The sequence below is a fragment of the Schistocerca gregaria genome, chromosome 3 (assembly GCF_023897955.1).
Source record: "Schistocerca gregaria isolate iqSchGreg1 chromosome 3, iqSchGreg1.2, whole genome shotgun sequence".
In the NCBI taxonomy this organism is placed as follows: Eukaryota; Metazoa; Arthropoda; class Insecta; order Orthoptera; family Acrididae; genus Schistocerca; species Schistocerca gregaria.
In genome coordinates, this window is record NC_064922.1 from 117,795,461 (window position 1) to 117,819,297 (window position 23,837).

General features: G+C 43.6%; 1 non-coding gene across 1 annotated transcript; it reads left to right on the forward strand.

Annotated features, from left to right (window-relative positions):
- The first annotated feature begins 16,895 nt into the window (after positions 1 to 16,895).
- Trnat-ugu (transfer RNA threonine (anticodon UGU)) lies at positions 16,896 to 16,968 on the forward strand. Its single transcript has one exon. It is a non-coding gene; the product is annotated as a tRNA-Thr (tRNA).
- Positions 16,969 to 23,837: the final 6,869 nt, after the last annotated feature.

Sequence of the window (23,837 nt, forward strand, 5' to 3'; positions counted from 1 at the left end):
AGGGGCCAGCTCCTGAAGTGAAGGTGGTTTTTGGGGGCTGTTGCTTAAATTTACGGATAAAGTGGCGGTGGCATTAACTTCTCCTTTTTTTGTAGAGTAAGGTACATTCAGGAATGTGAGGAACCATTGAAACAGAAAAAGCAATTGATGGATAACTGAAAGAGATGCTAAAAATAGGTTGCATCATGGACCTTGCTGCACAAGAACTCGTCTACAAATCCAGGTAAAGTATCGGGTTTTTACTCATTTGTTAAACATAATTATAACAACAGTATCCCGCCATTCCATTCGATACAACTGAAGCCATACCGTACTCTCAGTTATCCGAGCGTTATGGACACTGTAGCGTAAAATTCTGTGTGCAACAACCATATGCTATGTGAATTACACTATTTCCTTCGCTTTACTTGACGGATAACTAAGTATTCGGATGTGTCCACTGGCAGCGACGACGACGAAGACATCCAGAGAGCTCCCCGCGCGTTCCGTGAAAGGGCGACCCCACTCTTGGTTTTGAAGAATCACTTGAGCTGAGGTTCCGTTTCGAGGAAAGTATTGTAGAGCAGTTGGAACTAAGGCTCAGAGGCAACCTGACGAAACCAACCAAAAGAAGCCAGCCACTGGCTCTAACGTGCATGTTGCTGTTAACCGTAAGACCTAACGCAATAAGAACATTTCAAGTGATGGATGGCCTGTAGTGTGCCCTTGGCTCTGCGTTGCTCAAACGAAAATCTTACTACATTCGTTGCTGCATTGGCATCTGCTGGGAAACGTGCACCTAGACATGTTGACAAAATGGACTAGGCTACCGCACAAAACTGAAACGATATGTCGTTTTATTCCAAAAACATTAATTATGAAAGAATGTTTACATTTTTCTGCTTCCCTTGTAGATTACGTTGTGAGGAAGACAAACCAAAGAGTCGGCAAAACACTTAGAAAAGATCCAACATATCTACTACAGAGACTGTGCACATCACACTTACCCGTCTCCTTTTGCAGTATTTCTTTGTGGTAGGGGACTCTTACGAGGCAGGATTGGCGGAGGACATCAAAAAGTTCAAAGAAGGGAAGCTTGTTTTGTATTATCTTGAAAGAAGGGAAAAGGTATCACGGATATGATATGGTGTGGTTGCCCAGAAAGTAATGCTACGAATGCGAAACGTTTCTTATGTATTATCTGAAGTCTCCTAACTGGGCACGCTAAATTTTCGTCACTTCCGGCAGATAGCGTAGCTGCATGACAGTTTCAAAATGGCGTCTTTAGGTGATGTACGTTACAAGCAACGGGCCGTCATAGAATTTCTCACTGCAGAGAGAATAACAGTGGGGCGTATTCACATACACTTGTGCAAAGTCCGTGTTGCATCTGCTGTCGACAAAAGTACAGATAGTCGATGGGCGCGGAGGGTGAGGTCATCAGAAGGCGGTTCGGCGGAGCTCCACGATTTGCAGACCATCCACGGCTGTCACACCTGACATGTTCCAGAGAGCTGATGTTCTCATTCAAGAGGACAGACACACTACGACTCTGCAGTTGGCGCTGCATCTGTCAGTCAGCAAAGGAAGTTCACACAGTGAAGCACTGGCTCCGCCACCAGGACAATGATAGGTACCGACAGGGCAGACACGCCCATGTTTCACGCTGCAGGAAGGCCGTAGAACGGGATGGAGATTACGTGGGAAAATAGGGTGTGTAGGTAAATCACCATTTTTTCGTGTGTGTTATTCTTATTACGTTCAATAAAAAATTGTTGAAGAAAAAAACCCGGTGCATTACTTTCTGAGCAACCCTAGTACAACAGTGGGGTTCTTTGTTGGGGTAAGATCTTTTCATGATATTTTAATCACCAAAACAAAATATAAAAACATTTTGTTGAGGTCATTTTTCTTACGTGGTATCGTAGTGTGGAACCGTCGCGAAATAATCAAAATGGATTTGTAAACTCTTTGCCAAGAACAATAAAGTTTTTAATTCGGCTACTCATCATTATCTTTGTTTCACTTTTATGGATGTTCATCTTACAACTTCTTTTGAAGACACTATCTATTCAAATTATATTCCAAGTAAAAAAAGTACTGTATAACCACACGTGCGTCACGTCTAAATCATTTTACAATTTTCTTTGATCTTTTGATGACTTACCATGTGGTAAACTACATCATCATCTGCATACATTAAGAAAATCCGATCTAGAAACATCTGAATTTTAGCTGAGTAGATCTATCGCTAATGAAGAGATGCTAAATCGAATTTGTGGAATAAAGAATCGCTTGTGGCACAAACTAACTAAAAGAAGAGCTTGAGTGATAGCTCACATCCTGAGGCATCAAGAAATAAAGGAAGTTCGTGTGAGGAGGAGGGAGGGAGGGAGGAAGCACTATTGAACACGGGGAGCAAAGCTTGATAATAGGACGTAAAATCAAGTGGTAGAGGTTTGCAATAGTTATCGAGGGATGAGGAAGCTTACACAGGTGTGACTTCTGTGAGGAGCTGCAGCACACCCGATGTACTATTCGTGGGATAAGCCTATAAGCTGATCAGCAATTTGCTCTTTCTCAACGTGCCTGTATAGCGTATAAAACCGCCTTCTAGCGTACGATAAGTTAGGTAAAATACGAGCCGAAACAAATGTACCTATCGGCATAAAGACCGATGGTGATCTACAACGGGTTAGCCTGAGTGTGGTTTTTTGGGCATTTTTTAACGCTCTCTGAGTTCCCCGACCTCCGCCTCAGAAAATACGATACACAAACACATACGCATGACTACAGACAGATCATGCATATGACTTTCCCTCGTATTATTTGACGACTGTGGCGGTATAAAACTTATCCTGGCATAACAAATGCTGGTCATTAATGAAACTCTATAAAGACACACCATATCCACCACAGAACTATCATTAGGAAGAAAACGAAGAAGAACAAGAGAGAGAGAGAGAGAGAGAGAGAGAGAGAGAGAGAGAGAGAGAGAGGGAGAGAGACCAATGCACGATCTGCTCAGTTTAGCAGCATCCACACTTTTTTGATTCTGTCTCGCACCAGCTGATTATTTCACTATTTAGTAACACTTGTCACTTTGTATGTGGCGTTTTGCCTCAAATGATACGCTCTTATTTCTAGATTGCCACCCTCAACGCTTACTCAGGTAAAGTTCTAAAATTTCAGCTGAGCGCTGGCCTTTCCACTTTCCAGCCGTGATGCTCTACATCTTGGTTTCGCAATAGGGAATCTGTCGCTTGTTTGTTCGTTTTCCTGTTATTTATTCTGCAACGACTTGGTGGTGATAGTTCACTACCATGTTTTGCTTTACATGTAGTTCACCTGAAAAACTACTGCAATTTATTAGAGTGTATACTGTATTCAGATTAACAGATTATGACCATGATGTCTCAACTAAAATCACCAACGGAAACACGAAACCAAGTATTATTAAGTTGCAGATATTAGCGAGACTGGCTGTACCTATCTAACTATGTAACAAACTTACTACCTACGCGGTTCATCTTTGACCGCCGGTCAAACAGTCATTGTATATTTTCAGACAGTGTTCGCTGCCCATGTAACTACTGTACTGATGTTCATCCTGTGGCTCAATTGTTTATGGCTGGAAAAAATGTTTTCTACATGTCTGACATGCATTTCGTTGATTTTGTACGTATCTACACGCTGAGACACCTAGTTCAGTAGATCTTGTCGATGACTTCACTTAACAAAGCATAATTGTACGGAACATATAGGTAGAATTATTTGGATCATTTTTAATTTGACACAGGAATGGCATACTGATGTTAAATTTTGGTCCATCTCAATGCTATGCATTTTTGAAGAGCTTAATATTCCCCGTTGACAGTCAATGGCGAATATGATATCACTTAAGAATTTTACATGACTGAACATTCACCATGAGAAGTTTCTACGCATCTGTGCAAAACTTTTTTCAGTGTTGTAGCTGATAATGTCTGAAGGCCGAAATCATTACTGTACAAAATAAAGAAGTTTACACAGATAACTGGGGAAATACCATTCAGATATTATTAGATGACCGTGTGCCTAAAATATGAAGAGATGTCATACTACATATCACAGTACAAAGTTATGAAAAGTATGTACGTTACATATATGTAAAATTACTTTATTTGTCAGAGTTGGATGGTATAATAATGTGAACAAAAATGATCAGTGGCAATATATGATCTGTTTCATGGAATTACATATCTACGTGTTATGCTGTACACAAGGCGACAATCCATTCAACCGCCACACTACCACCTGGTGGATGCTCGTGGTGGTCGCTGTGTCTGTCACCGGTTGGTGGTGAACATTAACACTTGTAATCGGCGAAACATTGTTATGTTTACTTCTGTACATAACACTTTTATGTTTGACATTCTGATGTGTAGTGATCTTCATGGTAATGGGAAGTGCGCATGCAGTGTGAAGCGAGTTGCATCGCTGATGCACAAAATGTTATTAAAATTTTAAAGGAAATGTATTTTATAATCCTATGGGTTATGTGAGAAGACAGTTTACGTAGTTGCAATATCGATTGTAAAATGTTTTCGTATAACCTTCGTTTCATGCAATGATAACAGCGTAGTGCTGTCGATACAGGTCATCCAATAAAATGTTTGCTATCTTGGCTTTCTTTAGTTATCACTTATCCCATGTGTTCATAGTTTAAGCTCAACGTGCCGAGTAAATGAAATTGATTTTATGGAGGTGTCTAGTAGACCTATTGCTATTTCAAGTGTAGGTAAATCAGTCCAGCAGCTAAGAATATTACTAGTATTACATCTCACGGAGAAGAGACCTTCAAATCTGAACCCTAAGCAGCTAAAAAACTGCTGTGTCTGAAAAATTTCAAGGTAACGCTGAGTGGAAATCATTGTACATTTTCATGTTGAAATCAAAATTAATCTAACAATGGCTGTTTATAATTCATTTCTAACTACAATTTTTAAAATATAACCCCATCCTGACGAGCCATCAATGTCGGAGTATTGGATTAGATTGGATTTGATTGTTTGGGGGAAGAGACCATACAGCGAGGTCATCGGTCTCATCGGATTAGGGAAGGACGGAGAAGGAAGTCGGCCGTGCCCTTTCAGAGGAACCATCCCGGCATTTGCCTATCGTAATTTAGGGAAATCACGGAAGACCTAAATCAGGATGGCTGGACGCGGGATTGATCCGTCGTCCTTCCGAATGCAAGTCCAGTGTGCTAGCCACTGCGCCACCTCGCTCGGTGTCGGAGCAATACGCCGGTTCATCAGTGCAAAACCGATTCGTGAGAACAATATACTATTCTTTATCGCGTACAATAATTGACAAACGACACCGTGGATAAATCTCACCAATCAACTTCGGCACATATTTTAAATTTCGCTGGAATATTTTCAGATCTTTAAATTTCATTATTACAATTACAGATTCAGAAATTACGGCTCACACTACACTTCTTTTACAGAGGCACGATATTAATCAAAGATTCTTTCTTCGTTCCACTGTAGAAGCAATACACATTAAAAGAACATTCTTTCAAACCTTAATTAAGCTGTGAAATACACTCCTGGAAATTGAAATAAGAACACCGTGAATTCATTGTCCCAGGAAGGGGAAACTTTATTGACACATTCCTGGGGTCAGATACATCACATGATCACACTGACAGAACCATAGGCACATAGACACAGGCAACAGAGCATGCACAATGTCGGCACTAGTACAGTGTGTATCCATCTTTCGCAGCAATGCAGGCTGCTATTCTCCCATGGAGACGATCGTAGATATGCTGATTGTAGTCCTGTGGGACGGCTTGCCATGCCATTTCCACCTGGCGCCTCAGTTGGACCAGCGTTCGTGCTGCACGTGCACACCGCGTGAGACGACGCTTCATCCAGTCCGAAACATGCTCAACGGGGGACAGATCCGGAGATCTTGCTGGCCAGGGTAGTTGACTTACACCTTCTAGAGCACGTTGGGTGGCACGGAATATATGCGGACGTGCATTGTCCTGTTGGAACAGCAAGTTCCCTTGCCGGTCTAGGAATGGTAGAACGATGGGTTCGATGACGGTTTGGATGTACCGTGCACTATTCAGTGTCCCCTCGACGATCACCAGAGGTGTACGGCCAGTGTAGGAGATCGCTTCCCACACCATGATGCCGGGTGTTGGCCCTGTGTGCCTCGGTCGTATGCAGTCCTGATTGTGGCGCTCACCTGCACGGTGCCAAACACGCATACGACCATCATTGGCACCAAGGCAGAAGCGACTCTCATCGCTGAAGACGACACGTCTCCATTCGTCCCTCCATTCACGCCTGTCGCGACACCAATGGAGGCGGGCTGCACGATGTTGGGGCGTGAGCGGAAGATGGCCTAACGGTGTGCGGGACCGTAGCCCAGCTTCATGGAGACGGTTGCGAATGGTCCTCGCCGATACCCCAGGAGTAACAGTGTTCCTAATTTGCTGGGAAATGGCGGTGCGATCCCCTACGGCACTGCGTAGGATCCTACGGTCTTGGCGTGCATCCGTGGGTCGCTGCGGTCCGGTCCCAGGTCGACGGGCACGTGCACCTTCCGCCGACCATTGGCGACAACATCGATGTACTGTGGAGACCTCACGCCCCACGTGTTGAGCAATTCGGCGGTACTTCCACCCGGCTTCCCGCATGCCCACTATACGCCCTCGCTCAAAGTCCGTCAACTGCACATACGGTTCACGTCCACGCTGTCGCGGCATGCTACCAGTGTTAAAGACTGCGATGGAACTCCGTATGCCACGGCAAACTGGCTGACACTGACGGCGGCGGTGCACAAATGCTGCGCAGCTAGCGCCATTCGACGGCCAACACCGCGGTTCCTGGTGTGTCCGCTGTGCCGTGCGTGTGATCATTGCTTGTACAGCCCTCTCGCAGTGTCCGGAGCAAGTATGGTGGGTCTGACACACCGGTGTCAATGTGTTCTTTTTTCCATTTCCAGGAGTGTAGTTCCACAGAAGTGTCACCATTTCTATCGTATGAAAGACAATTCTTTCTTTACAAAACATCATGTAGATTAATAACAGCATACACTTTGAGTGTAAATGAAAACCTCCATAACTATTTGGCACCAGTATATTCAAGCGTCTGCTCTCACTTCCAATATGTGTTGTTTGCACCGTATCTACTTCCGAATACGTAATTTTACACTTAGTTGTAGGTCATTTTTACCGGGACGGCACTCCTGACGTGGTGTAACATGTCATTAAAAGGGCGTGATCTGTGTTAAACCATCGTATTGAATTTGACGGTACATCGTACCAACTAATTCAGTGCGTCGTTGTAGTCCCTATTGTGTTCGGATTTAATTCTCAAGTTCTTCACTTGCATAATTATTGAAACAGTTCATGTAGTCCGGGAATGCGACATACGATTTCCCAGCTGGTAATGTTTGGGATGTGATTTATACTTTCAGTGTTCTCGTGATGAAATCCTGATTGGTTCTTCTTGCCAAGGTATACTTTCACACGTACGCTTCAATGTTGCAGCTCGTATTAGATTGCTTCACAAATTCGCATCGCACGTCATAGATACGCTTCCGGGATTGTTCGTCACTACATTAAAGACAACTACAGGAATGGCACACAAAGAACTTGGACATACAAACACTTAACATTCATACTGAGGTGACATTTTACGTTTACAATAATCACTGGAGTTATCTTCTGATTGTATTCTTGTGAGAACTTTAAATTACACTGTCATTTGCTGCATATGCACTGAAAGGTTTTTGCCATAAACTGGCTAGTCCACTGCCGCAAATCACGTGCCGTGCTGGAACCGAGATCGACACAAAGTAAAGGACCGAGCACAGAATGATCATCAACAGAACATGCAGAGTTCCATTTCAAATCCAGGTCCAGATAAACGAGTTGACAGTTGCATTCGATTATCAGGGGAACAGAAATTTCAACGGCGAGATACGAACTCCAGACCGACGCGTTTGCCGCCACCCTGGAGGTTCAAGTGCCGCAAGCCGTACTATCGGCTGCACACGCACACACACACACACACACACACACACACACACACACACATTCTTTTCTTTCTTTCTTGAAGCATGCTGCTCCGTGGGTGGTATGTATGTGAAGGTTGGATGAGGATGTCTTACAGGGCAGAAGGTTGACTATGTTGTCCAATATGGATAATGTTATGATCCCCTCAGTATTACAGTTAAATACTGAGGGATTAATCTGTTTCCAGCATGATGAATCTCACACATATCTCATCTGTGTTTTGCAAAACGAAATGAGATTTCTCACCATGGCTGGCCATCACCTGCACCAGGCGTCCGCCCTGTTAGATGGGTATGTGCCGAAACGAAACGGACCCTAGACCGTGTGTGAAAAGTGACCTGACCCCGCTCCAAAAACTGGAGGTGACCTTTGGAACGTCACCATAGGAGGAAACTGGCTAAAGATGACAGATTTATTACTCCCCTCTTAGGTTGCCATCCTCGTAGATTGTGTACGGTCATTGCCATGACCAGTTGAGTGCCGTAAAAATCTTATTAAGAACTGTGAACTGTTCGTTCTTTTACTTTCGTGTTTTCTATAGATTAAGCAAATGAGAGGAGTAAAATAATTTTTTTTTGCAGAAAGTGAGGTTCGACCCTAACCGTGCAGATGACTACATGCCTGTCAGTGTTCGAGTACGCCAGCAACCAGTTTCCCTTTTCAATTAAAAACATTTAATTACATTTTAGGATACAGATACAGCTATTATTACTTAAAAATTTTACAGACGTAAGAAAGCCATAGAGCCAGATACGTCTTGTGTAAACAGGGCCACAATAGATGTACCCCAGGCTCTACGATCAAATAATTGAGCCCCACACTGTATACTTATTTTGCTACTAGGCTAATAAACGTGTTTTAAGAAGAGCAATCGATTACATAGCTTAATGCTTTAAATGTACTTCTCACTATTTTCAAGACCACGTAAAAAGTGTGGCATCCCTACATAGTACACGATTATCCAAAGAAAAAAAAAGATGGATTTAGTAGTCAGAAATAACACAGTAAATTGCACGTACATTCAATCAGAAAATGACTTCCCAGATGAAATCTGATAACCGTCACACAATTACCTAACATTTACAGCCAGTAACGAATCTGTCACGTTAAAGGAGAAAGTGTGCATGCAGTTCAGGTATACGCTAGCGTTCCATTCCATTCAGGGCGTAACACAAAGCCATCGTAACATTATTCGTATAACTTTTCTTTTTTACATTAAAACTTTTTTTACGTTTGAGAACACACAGACAGCTAGTAGTGCATACAGCTTTCACAAATACACACATAAAAAAAAGTTTTGCATCATCTCGGTTCCGAGAATTCCGGAACTGTACAGAAAATTGGAATAGAGATCAACATAAACATCACTTCCCTTTTCATGGCATGTTGTATCAACATAAAGTGAGACCTTCAGAGGTAATGGTCCAGATTGCTGTACACACCTGTATCACTAATACCCAGTAGCACGACCTGTTGCATTGACGCACGCCCGTATTCGTCGTGGCATACTGCTCACAAGTTTATGAAGGCACTATTGGTCCAGATTGTCTCACTCCTCAATGTCGATTCGGCGTAGATCACTCAGACTGATTGGTGGGTCACGTCGTCCATAAACAGTCCTTTTCAATCTATCCCAGGCATGTTCGATAAGTTGTCGAGGATGCCGTTATCCTGAAGGACACTATTCACAAGATGTGCACGGTGGAGGCTCAAATTGTCGTTCATGAAGACGAATGCATCGCCAATATGCTGCCAATATGGTTCCATTATCGGTTGAAGGATGGTATTCACGTATCTTACAGCCGTTACGCCGCCTTCCATGACCAGCAGCGGCTGACGTAGGCCCCACATAATGCAACCCCAAAACAGCGGGGAACCTCCACCTTTTTGCATTCGCTGGACGGTGTGTCTATGGCGTTCAGCCTGACCGGGTTGCCTCCAAACAGGTCTCCGACAATTGTCTGGTTGAAGGCATATGCAACACTCATCGGTGAAGAGAATATGATGCTAATCATGAGCCGTCCATTCGAAATGTTGCTGGGCCCATCTGTACCGCTCTGCATGGTGTCGTGGGGGGAGTGAAGTTGCGCGTCATGCAGCCTATTGGGCACAGTTTGAGTCGTAGCACGACGTCCTGTGGATGTACGAAAAGCATTATTCAACATAGTGGTGGCGTTGCTGTCAGTATTCCTCCGGGCCATAATCTGTACGTAGCGGTCATTCACTGCAGTAGTAGCCCTTGGGCGGCCTGAGCGAGGCATATCATCGGCAGTTCATGTCTCTCTGTATCTCATCCATGTCCGAACAACATCTCTGGTTCACTCCGAGACACTTGGAGCCCATCCTGGCACAAAGTAGCGATCAAACCGCGGTATTGACCGTCTAGGCATGTTAGAACTACAGACAACACGAGCCGTATACCGCCTTCCTGATGGAATCACCTGAACTCATCGGCTGTCATGCATGGTTGTTCACATCTTTGGGCGAGTTTAGTGACATCTCTGAACAGTCAAAGGGACTGTGTGTGTAATACAATATCCACAGTCAACGTCTATCATCAGGAGTTCTGGGAACCAGGGTGATGAAAAACTTTTTTTAATATGTGTACAAAAAAAGACTAGAGTAACGGGTGAAGTACTTACGTGAAGGTCTCTTATGAAATCAGGACCACAGAAATGTACCTTAGGCCTACAGTTGCGTATCTTGCAATATATTTGTTTGGTCACTAAGGAAATAAATATTGTTAAAGAAAGTCTCTTATTCTTACCCGTAACCGCATTCAAACAGTGGGGCAGTGGGTTGTAAACTACTGCCAAACAAAATAAGCACAGGGGTACACTTAATTCATGTTAGAATGAACAAAAAATGCACTTAATTCGAATTATTAGACCTCTTATAGAAAAATAAAATTGAAAAAGTGCAGGTTTAGTAGTCAGGAACAACAAAACAATGTTTACTTCCTCTCAATCACAAAATGGCTGCTTCAATTCTCCCATTTTCTTTCACCAATGGAGAGTCAAATAGGAAAGGTGGTCCGTATTCTAGGAATTCATTTTTGTTCCATTTCTCTCGGAGAATAAAACAAGCTGTTTCAATATCATTGACATTATGCAAGTCAAGACAAACATTTTTATAGGTATCGCTAATATACTTTTGACGGTATTGTAAATCTGAATACCCGAAAACACAGAGTAACGAAGCTAGTCTTCATCTGGTGGATCCGGTAGTTCGAGGGCCCAGGATACGATTTTTTCTCGCCAGTCCTTTGTTGCAGTTCATTAAATTCCTTTTCATGCAACAAGGAGATTCGCGTGATATCATTGCCCTTCGTTTCCCTTGTATGTTTCTTGATAGTAGAGACTGGAGTTTGGATTTCTCTTCTGTGCTTCTTCGCTGCTTTCCGTGTCTGTATGCAACTAAGTACTACTGTTGGTCCTTGCTTTCGCCAGAAATATGGTGAAGACTGTCGCATTGTAGAATAGGTATCGGTGGATCGGTAGCGCGTATATTTTTCATGGCTGCTACCAGCCTGGTGCCTTCATCGGACAGACAAATGGCCAGCCAGAACTTTATGATCACCTACCTTCTGTCGATATAATCCAGTCTAGGCTGTAGCAGAGTCACCTGGCGAGGAATGACTGCTAGTCAGACGCACGTACAGTGCGTGTAGTATCACTGAGCGAGCTGTCGGTGAAGAATGGGGAAGGAACGCCATCTGAGTTTGACCGAGGGCATATTGTGATGGTTGGGAGGCTCGGCACGAGCATTTTGAAAACTGCACGACTTGTGATCGAGGTGTGCTGTGATGAGTGTCTTCAACAGATGGCGAATGCCACGTCCAGCAGTCGTGTGGTTGGCCGGCCACCTCTCATTACAGATGTTGGACGTCGTAGGCTGCCTGACCGTTAAAACAGGATATATGGCAAACTACTGCGAAACTACCAACAGACTTTAATGCTGGACAGAGCACAGGTGTCCGAACACTACTAACGACGACCCATCTGTCTGCCAATGTTAGAACCGCGACAGCGTCAACTGCTACTGAAAGGGGCACGCGACTCTCGTGCTCTGGACGTTGGCGCAGTGGCTGAGCTTTGCATGGTCTGGTGAATCGCGATACGTTCATCATGCAGACGGGAGGCTGCGTATCCGTCGTGTTCCAGGGGAACAGCTAGTTGGCAACTGTACTGCGGGACGGAGAAAAGCTGGCGGCGGCTCCGTTATACTCTGGCAACATTCACATGGGCATCTATGGTTCTAGTGGAGCTCGTGCAAAGCACCATGACGGGCAAAGAGTATCACACACTGATTGAGGAGAACGTACACCCTTTCATGACTATCGTGTTTTGCGACATCAGTAGTCTTTTTCAACCAGATAATGCAACATGTCACAAGGCCGAGAGTGTGATGGAACTGCTCTAGGAAGACAGTGGTAAGCTCCAATTTATGAACTGGTCCACCAACTCATCAGATCTGAACCCTATCGAACACATTTGGGATGTGATTTAACGTGGCGTTAGAGCCCAACGCCCCCCTCCTCAGTACCTATGGGAATTGGGTGACTTGTTTAGGCTAACGTGGTGCTCACTCCCTCCAGCGATCTACCAACGCCTCATCGCTTACATGCCACGACGCGTCGCTGCTGTTATCCGTGCAAAAGGCGGAACTCTTCCACTTCCGGAGGCGCATTCTGATGTTCCTGTTGCCTTAAACTGGCAGAGCCGATGAGAGCAGTTTCGTCTATTACTTTATTTAGCTTGCTTGATATTCCACTCTCCATCCCAGTCCCTTGTTCTGCGGAGGTAATTTCACCATCATTCGCTGCCATCTCCGCATTCTCCTCCACTTCAAGAGTCTCATTCCGGTGTTTCTCATCAAGCGTGCATCAGTGACACCGCTGCCACCTTTGTCGATTGAGTTACTAGTGTTGTACCATTTATTGCTCTCCTTTCGGTTCTGCTGATGGTTCCAGATGGATTCCGTAAGTTCCTAATTCACAAGGTATACCCATGAAGTCATTTTACTGATAGATGTGATGTTGGGGTGCTTCTGACAGTTTTTCCGCTCTTGAGCCAAACTCAGGGTTTCCCAATCTCAGGGCTTCAACTGCATTTTACAATTCTGTAATCCCAAGGTTGATCAGATCATCTTACCTGTTTGTGGAAGATCCGTGCTGATTATTAGTTGAATTTTACTCACAATTGCAAATGTCCTTAATTTTTATCACTAGTGCTCTACACTCTGTAATCTGCTTGGCTCGTGAGTTACATGGCGGGCAGGTCAAATTTCAGCTGGCGCCACTTTGTGCTATCAAGCGTTCTTACATTTCAGAGACATTAAGTGTAGCAAGACATACAGAAGACGTAAGGATTAATTAGAGGTGCATTTGCACGTCATGCGACAACAGTTACCATCGCCCTGTATGGATCAGTTGCGGATAGGTAGAGGAGGGGAGAAGGAGAGGTAGGAATGATAATAGAAATGTAATACTGATTTGAATTGGAATATGTGAGGAAGAGAATCGGAAAATTTTGGGTTTAGTACAAATATAGTAGAAATCCGTAACATGTTTTCTCACCATTGAACGAAATGAAGTAGGGCAGCAAACAAATCGAAATGTTGACAACTTGACACAGAAATACTGTAAAATACATGCCACTGTAACTCTAAAGGAAAATGACGAGAGTTAGGTAACGTTTATACTCCTGGAATCAAGTATCGACAACCATTCTGAGGAGACACTTTGATATTACATTTTCCTCTGCCGGAATGTTATGCGCTCTTTCTGCAGTAGCCTATGTATTTCTTCATCTCTCGGAATATCTTTCAGAGATTTGAAAGACGGCTACAAACGCTTATAGCTTTGACAACACGTTTCCGTGGCAGAGAATGAAGATCTCTCCTGACGTCACCCGTCTGACGCTATCGGATTCCTGAGACCCCTTTTGTGCTGTCAGTAAAATACCTGTTACGAAACGCGCAGGTCGTGGGCGTCTCTTCTTTATGCCCGCTTCTCATTCGCATTTTTCCTTTTCTGTCAAATCTGACTTCATTATTTCTAACATAGGTACACTGTAAAAACTGCCCGTATCCCATGGTACGCAAGAATACGCATCTAGAAAACACTTTGAATGTCATATTATACATATTATAATTATTAATCCATCGACCGCGTTGTCTCACAACGATGATGAACTTACGAGTATCGAATGCTGGAATCTCCCAACTCTCTCGTTTTTAGAAACTGTCCGCCTAGCTACACGATGTCACTTTAACTGCATTTCACCACTTCCTTAAATTTAAGCCGACGGCATCCCACACGAGAAAAGAAGGATAGAAACAGATGCTGCCAGCAGCGTAAAGTAGGACATATTCCCAACCGAGCATGCAGTACAAGACACCTAATGTCCATCACAATGGTGCTCATTCATTACAATTGCTTCCTCACTCATTTCCACAGCACACGCTTCTTAGATTCCACACCTTGTACTTGTGAAAAACATCGAAAGTTTTAATAAGTCTTTATGAGTGAGTTCTACCCGCTCTCCCCTCAACCGTACTCCACTTGCTATTAATTAACAAAAACTCATTAATTACTTTGAGCCTCATAGTGCTCAGAGACATTTGAACCATTTGATTACTTTGAGCCACTGTCACATGTGTGACTCGTTCAGGTAAGGGAAGACAGTCGCCAGATTAATGTCACTCGACGCTTGCGAAACAAGAGGGACACACACTCTTTATACAGGGTGAGTCACCTAACATTACCGCTGGATATATTTCGTACACCACATCAAAGACTGACGAAGATTAATGTCACTCGACGCTTGCGAAACAAGAGGGACACACACTCTTTATACAGGGTGAGTCACCTAACATTACCGCTGGATATATTTCGTACACCACATCAAAGACTGACGAATCGATTCCACATACCGAAAATGAGGAGAGGGGCTAGTGTAAATGGTTAATTCAAACCATCATTTGCTGCACACAATTGCAATATCTGGCGTAATGAATGTCGTACACGCCGCAGTACATCAGGTGCAATGTCGCCGCAGGGTGCCACAATACGTTGTTTCGTACCCTCTGGGGTTGTAGGCACCTTATGGTACACATTCTCCTTTAACGTACCCCACAGAAAGAAGTCCACAGGTGTAAGATCAGGAGAACAGGCTGGCCAATTTATGCGTCCTGCACGTCCTATGAAACGCCCGTCGTATATCCTGTCAAGGGTCAGCCTAGTGTTAGTTGCGGAATGTGCAGGTGCACTATCATGCTGATACCACATACGTCGACGCGTTTCCAGTGGGACATTTTCGAGCAACGTTGGCAGATCATTCCGTAGAAACGCGATGTATGTTGCAGCTGTTTGGGCCCCTGCAATGAAGTGAGGATCGATGAGGTGGTCGCCGATGATTCCACACCATACATTTACAGTCCACGGTCGCTGTCGCTCTACCTGTCTGAGCCAGAGAGGATTGTCCGCGGACCAGTAATGTATGTTCCCTAGATTCACTGCCCCGTGGTTTGTGAAGCCCGCTTCATCGGTAAACAGGTAGAACTGCAACGCATTCTCTGTTAATGCCCATTGGCAGAATTTCACTCGATGATTAAAGTCATCACCATGTAATTGCTGATGTAGCGACAGATGAAACGGGTGGAAGTGGTGACGATGCAGTATGCGAATGACACTACTTTGACTCAGTCCACCGGCTCTCGCAATGTCCCGAGTACTCATGTGTGGGTTCATGGCAACAGCAGCTAACACACTAACTGCACCCGCTTCTCTGGTGACGGGCCTGTTACGGACCCGTTTGGGTGCTACGACCATACCTGTTGCATACAGTTAGCGGTAGATGTTTTACAATGTGCGGCATGTTGGATGCTCTCTGTCCAGGTACGGTTCTATATACGCCCTGCAGGTTTCAGCTGCATTTCGTCGACACTCACCATAGATGAGTATCATCTCCGCCTTTTCAGAGTTCGAATACACCATGGTCACAGTTCCTACAACACTACACTATCACAGACTTCTGGTAACACGGTGTACTACAGTTGGTTTGCGTGCGGAGACGAATGCAGAATAACAATAGCAGCAAGCGCTACATGCGGACACTGCGACAGCTAGACCAAACCACAACAGTGCACTACAGCCACACTCGAAAACACGGTCGTCATCGTAAACATTTCCCTGCAGATGCTGCTCGCCGACCGTGGCCCGTGTTTATTACAACACGCAACTGAACGTCGGAGGTTTCAAGCGTCAACTTTAGGTTACAATAGCTCCGGATGTAATTAACATTTTACAATGCAACGAACAGCACTGATTAATTATTTGTTTATGTTTTCAGATTTGCTAACAAAACTAACGGGGTAACAGTTTAAAAAACGTAGGTGTGTGTTAAAAAACATACTTCCGTGCATTTTTGTATGGTTTGTATTAAACAATTACACTAGCCCCTCTCCTCACGTTCGGTCTGTGGAATCGCTTTGTCAGTCTTTGATGTGGTTTACGAAATATATCTAGCGGTAACGTTAGGTGACTCACCCTGTATATACTAAGTGGTATCTGTTCTTTCGGACATGTCCGAATGAACAGATACCATCTTAGTAAATATATAGTTAAGGCTCACCGGCCACTTGACCATCTCCTTCTTCTGTGCGAATGCACAAACAGTGCCGAACTCTTACTGGAATCGGCAACGCGCCGCGAGTAATGAGTATAATGGGCGGGGGCACTACGAATGTAGAGCGGGACAATACGTTGAGAATGTGGGTATCGTGGGAAGCGTGGCAGAGATACATCCCTGCAGTCGCGCTATCCTCTGTGTCCTCGGTGGCTCAGATGGATACAGCGCCTGCCATGTAAGCAGGAGACCCGGGTTCGAGTCCCGGTCGGGGCACACATTTTCATCTGTCCCCGTTGACGTATATCAACGCCTGTAAGCAGCTAAGGGTGTTCATTTCATTGTAATCACACTCTTCCCTACTGATATCCACCGGATCAAGGGCATCAGACTGAGCTTACTTCGTGTGACCATTGATCGATTCCAGAGAGCAAGAGGAGGGAGGAGAGCAGCACTTTATCATTTTGGGCTGATCAAGGAAAGGAATTTGTAAACACATGGAGTCTGGTAAAAGTTTGGTTAATTCTTAATGAATTGCGTATGAGTAAGCTATGATGGAAAGAAAACGCATAGAATTCCACAGAATGAGAGAGAAATTAAAGGAAGAACTGAGTCAGGATTTTGTTACTCATGGAGAGTGTACATACATATTTCAACAATGACCGCGGTTAATTAATAGTAGTTCATTCATTCTGTAATATTTCTGGCTTTGCAGACTCAATACAGGTACAAGGAACTCTTCTTAGAGCAATTGAGAAGGCAGCAGTGGCAAGTTGACGTAATGTGGTGTGCGCATATGGTTTTTTCGCCATGGGTATCTTGAGAAAGATCGCTTAAATTGTGGTCCTTCTCCGCAACTGGCTGCTGCATTCGGAAGTTGCGCGTCAAAATGATAATCTTCTGTTATTAATAATATAAAAACAAAACAGCGTATTTATTTGCATCTCAAATTAAAGCATCTCCCAGTAACGTGCTACCATTCCATTATTTCACGAGTATTAATATCAGAATAATAAACATCTGCAAAACGAAAAGACAGACGAAACATTTCGGAGATCTTGCGATCGCGCCTAACTTGGATTGCGGGCTGTAAGATAGGAGCTGGTTCGGCAGCTCGGAAGGCAGACATGTTGTCTGCCGTGGTTGGTGTCAGGTTAAGAGTTTATTAGGAATTTTTTGGTTATGTGTCATGTAATTGAAAACAGTTTGATGATAATTACTAACATATGATTTTATTGTTTTGGAAGTGTGAATATTTGACATTATTTGTGACGCAAAGTGGATTATAATCGTCTAGTTTTTCGTCTTCTCCTAATAGAAAGCTAGTGACATCCAGTAAAAAGAAACTAATTTGAAATTTAATTATTTATAAAATACCAGTTCCTTGTTAAGAGTTTATTACAGCTCCAAGATAACGGATTCATGACTTACGTGTTTTTTTTATATTTTTTTTACCCCTGCGCAGGGAACAACATCTATAGAAGCCTGCAGATAGGTTAAAATTAACTTAGGCATTCCACTCATGGTGGTGGAAGCAAATGGGCACCTCTCGTGTCCTGCAATATTAGTACAAATGAGTTCAGTGACACGTCATCGCTAGCCGGAGTGGCCGAGCGGTTCTAGGCCCTACAGTTAGAACGGCGGGACCGCTACGGTCAAACGTTCAAATCCTGCCTCGGGCATGGATGTGTGTGATGTCCTTAGGTTAGTTAGGTTTAAGTAGTTCTGAGTTCTAGGGGACTGATGACCTCAGAAGTTAAGTCCCATAATGCTCAGAGTCATTTGAGCCATTTGACACGTCATCTGTGGTAACAAAGAAGAGGAATGAAGGAGAGAAACTTTCAGAGTAACGGATTTACACTACCCTCATTACACAAACACACACACACACAGTTTGTACTAGTTACGTTGCCTATGTCACTCATTGAAGTAAGGGATTGAGACACGGTCGCCAGATTGGTGTCACTTGACGCTTACGCCACAATACGAAGAATACACTCCCACAGGGTTCTGTACTTGCACCTGATCTTTTCAGTCTCAGAAGTGCGTGCACTTTGGAATCTGGCGTGCGTCGATGGTGTCGTTGTGATGGAAACACTGTGGATAGGTGATTACTGAAAGTTATAGTTACGATTTATCTCAAAAGCCGCGCGGGCTTATCCGATCTGTCTGAGGCGCTGCAGTCATGAACTGTGCGGTTGGTCCCGTAGGAGGTTCGTGTCCTAACTCGGGCATGGGTGTGTGTGTGTTTGTCCTTAGGATAATTTAGTTTGAGTAGTGTGTAAGCTTAGCGACTGATGACCTTAGCAGTTAAGTCCCATAAAATTTCACACACATTTGAACATTTTGATTCTCAACATTTCAAGCAGACAAAAAGGACATTTTGCCTTACACTATGAGCTAACCACCAGTTCCTTGTTTTCATTCAGTGTATGGCCGCACGACGGGAATAACAGACTTTGAACGCGGAATAATAGTTGGAGCCAGACGCATTAGAAATTCCACTTCGGAAATTGTCAGGGAAATAAAATTCAAAGGTCTAAATGTATGGACAATCAGATACATCGATACTTCCGTAACTGGAGCCATCCATATCTGGATTCCGTGAAATCGTTTTGGGGTGTTTTCTTCGAAGACTTAACAACAAGATTAAACATGCACTACGTTGTACCTGTGTCAACTCTCTCGCTCAGTCTGTTGACTATTTGACACCTACAGCCATTATTACGTGATATTCCCTCATTGGCCCTCGCCCAGAGATGCGATGAATATTTCCAGCTTCTCTTAGGAGCCGATGAAATCTGAAGACTACACTCCCACAGGGCTCTATGCTTGTGCCAATTATTTTTAACCTGCCGTTACTCCTCATTTTGAAATCAGGAAATTCATTTAGACTGATGAGTATCGCAAATGGCGAATCCCAATCTGCTCAAGTGAAGTAGAATGCCTTTGCTTCTGTAACAGATAGGTCAACTCTCAGTTGCAAATCTAAAACCATTTGGGTGTTATGTCACATAGATCCTTGACCTACCGATGACACTAGACTAATTCTACAGCCAGATCTTGCACCAGGTGTGCTGCACAGCAAGGGGACCATCAGCTGTATTGCTCCGCTTCTCAGCATTGGTATGTATAGCACTGAAAAGTACTCTGCTCCCATGTGGATGAACGGGTACTACACGAGCAGGCTCGCCACCCGATTCAATACAGGAATAACTCAGAGCCACAGACTTCGTCGACTTACTGGGTCTCAACTCCAAGCTGTATCTCTCTACCTGAACTCAGAAAGTAAAACGATTTGTTACTTTAGTGCATGAAGATATTAGGCAACTCTAAGCGTCCCATTTATATGTCTGGTTCCACATGGGACAGGCTATAACCCCAAAACAATCAACAACAAAGACTTTTTGGCGAAGTATTAGGTACACGCAATAAACAGGAGCAAATATGGGCTCAGCAGGCAGCGAATAAACTTCAAACGGATTTAGAGACCTGCGCTAAACCAGCAAGTTTTGATTTGTCTAGACTTGCATAGAAGACTACGAATACATTTTGCACAAACTGGACTGTGAAACGATTTTGCCTTTGAAGTGGAGGAAAGTGGCTCACCTGTCTTGCAATTCAGGTGAGATAACCTAAATAATACAACATAGTGTACAGTAGTATACTTTAACATCATATCCAAGAAATGTTAAGGATTTCGTAGCACTGGCTTCACGTCCTTTTTGCCGGATACAATAATTAAATTTAATATTACAAGTGCCGCTTCAGTTGACTACTGAATCATGTATGGGAGATATTTGCCCAGCGTTTTATCTGTTTTTGGTAGGCATCATATCTGTAACAATGTGTTTTCTCACATGTGCAAAGTAAGTGAATAATGAATGAAACTGGTTTATCACCGCAGATCGCAAGCATGTTCTGCACTTGTGCAAAATATTTAGTGAGCAGATAAAAGATAAGGTACACTGTAAATCTTATTGTGTACCATCACCAGCAGCACGTCGTTTCCTAAAATGGCAAGAGACGCTGCAGCAACGCTCGTCTCTTTAAAAAACTATAGGTAAGATACTGAAATAGTAGGAAACCTGCCACTCCAAGGAATGAATATTTGGTGTATGACGAATGCGAGAGACTCGAATAGAAGTAGTTTATCCCTTCGACTACCAAAGTTTAGTTTGCCTATGAATTGTGGTGAGCTGGTTAAAAGAAGAGCTCGTCACTTCACTGAACAGTTCTCTTCTTCTACTTTTGTCCATTAAGTATATTGACAGCAATGCTGCAAATAAGTATGGGGAAGCTGTGGAGCGGGAAGAACGGCGCAAATTTTAGTCCGTATGGCAGAGGAATGCCACGCTATTCGCCAGACTGCTGTGAGAGGCACGGTACTCACTGAAAGCACGTATGCTGCTTTCGGCACTGCGTGGTCGCGTCTTGCCAACTGCGGAACATGTTTCCCGTTGGCTCGTGCAAAGCAACAGGCGCGGGTGGTTCCTTTAGGTCACACCCGATTGGGTCATAAAAGGTAAAGGACGCGATCGCACGTACAAGTAGGTGGGAAAAAGGCCCGTATTGCCTGTGCGAAGTACAAATGATATTTATTCTCCATGCAGGTTGATTAATTTCACACACTGATGTAACATCTCGCGGAAGGGGCTGATTCTTATTCGCCTCCCCTTTCTCATCTTCGCACTGCCACGTACTTTCCTTGCATCAGAATTATATTCGATTTTGTAAGGGATTATAGCCCGAACTTAGTACAGATCGTCTTTTCATATGGATAACTTCCGCGACACCGTCTATTTGTACTATACTTACCTTCTTTTTCCTGACGGAGAGAATGGTAGAGAGACAGCGTGGTTCATTGAACCCTCTGCCAGACACTTTATTGTGAATAGCAGAGTAATCACGTAGATGTAGATGTAGCAGTTCTTTTTATGCATAGTCAAAGTTTCATCAAGCTGTTACTTGGCAATGACACATCATGAGAAAGTGTTTTTCGTCCTCAAGTTTTCCACACGAATGTATATTCCGTTGTTGATAACTATATCTGTATCTAAGTCTGTACTCTTCATGTCACTGTTAAGTTCGTGGCAGAAGGTAGTTCTTTCCTCACCATTATGTTTAACTTTCTTCCCATTTCATCCACAGATAGGGGCATGGGAATATTAAGTGTATGCCTATTTACTAGTTGTGTACACAGCCTGAAGGAGAAGTGAAGGACATATAAGACACGGATGGATGTCAAGGTAGCATCATACAATTACACACCATCGACATGCATACAGATGACTACAATAACAGTTTTCTGTGACAAGTGTGACTAAAGTAAGTTAGTGTTGTTCATGGTAAGTGTTGTTACCAGACTTGGTTAGTCATATAAGATGAGTGAACGGCGTCACATGTTGAGTGATCACTGTCTAGGACCCGCAGAGAGAGCATACTCGTGTGAGATAGCGTTATCAGCATCTAACAGTGTTTCAAATGGTGCTTATTATGGATCTCCATTTGGCCAGATGATCGCAACTTGCAATGCCCAGTTTTGTGATGCAATTGGATGTGAAAGTTTCCTGATGTTGGATGACATGGGAACGTTAACACGTATACTTGTCGTCAATGTTCTGGCCGATCTCTAAAGGCAGCTGTTGTATGTCATCCAACGTGTTGCTGCGACCTGTTATCAACCATTACGTCTTTATTCATGTGCTAACAATTTGTTTCAATTGTCGAATGTGGACCTACGTAGTACTTTAAGTGTAGTCAGCATGGTTTGCGCAATAAACACCAAAACCGTCACTCCGAAAAAATGCATGCTACTACAACTTTTCATGTTCCCATGACGCCGTTCTTTAACAATGAAGCGTTTAAGTACTTTGCTTCCTCTCGGCCTACCTGCGATGTGTCAGATGGGTAATTGCACTGAACTATGACTGCAATGAACACAAGTATTTGTTTAGTGGGAGAAAATGTGCATGTTTCGTTGAGTCAGAAATACCACTGTAGGACAGTGGAGCAGAATAAACGCGAACCGACCAATAACTCTAAAGGAATTATTACGTCATTTTATTTGGAGGAGCTATGAAATTCATAAGCATGAAGCCTCGGCCGTGACATGGCCCTTCCATAGAGCACTGCTGGTACGCACAGCCTCCGGCCACGAGCTCCACTCCAGACGGCTAATGGCAGTGAAATGTGAATCTTTAGGAGAGTCAACAATTCGACCACTCATTCATTCATTCATTCATTCGTTCATCCAATTCCGTAGATTAAGTCAAGAAATGAGTCTTCAGGAATGTGAAATAAGTTAAGGACACATCGACAAATGAAAGAATATGCTACAAACAATTTTCTGCTTGATGCTACTCACGCTAATGACAGTTAATTTGTATTACGTGAATTGGAAAGGGAGATGGTATTTTCAAATCACCTGCTGACTGCTCGGCTATACTGTTAGCTTTTGCTGTCTCTTATTCACAGTCTAACACTTAGCTCATACTTTTATATTTTTCAAAGCGTATTGAACTGTATATGCTGCGTGCTGTATACAGTACATTACTACTAATCATGAGGATTTAAAATAATCGTTGATGCTTGTCATGCATCACAGGCAGTCAAATGAAAACGAGACAGATGGAAAAAAGTAAGCAAGCTGTTTATTATTTCAAAAGTAATCACTCTAACTACTAATAAATTTATCCCACTGTAACAAGACGTACGATGCTGGCAAGCATCGTACCCAGGCGTGAACCTCTTCGTCTGGATCAAATCGACGGCCGAGAAGGTCTTCAGGGCTCCAAAAATACGGAAATCGCATGGGGAGGCATCGGGACTGTATGCGGTATGCGTCGGGCGTCTCAACGAAACTTCTCGAAACAACAATGGTGACATGTGAAAACGGCGTATTGCCTCTCAGTGCGATAAACATGTTAACTCTTATGGCGATTACTTTTAGAACAGTGAACAACTTACTTGCTTTTTTCCTGTCTGTCTCGTTATCAATTGACTGCCACTGATAGCTGACACAACTTTACAGTCCTCGAATTTACACTGAGGTGACAAAAGTCGTGGGTTAGCGATAGGCACATGCACAGACTGCAGTAGTATCGCACCCACGAGGTATGTAAGGGTGATGAATTTACGGACTT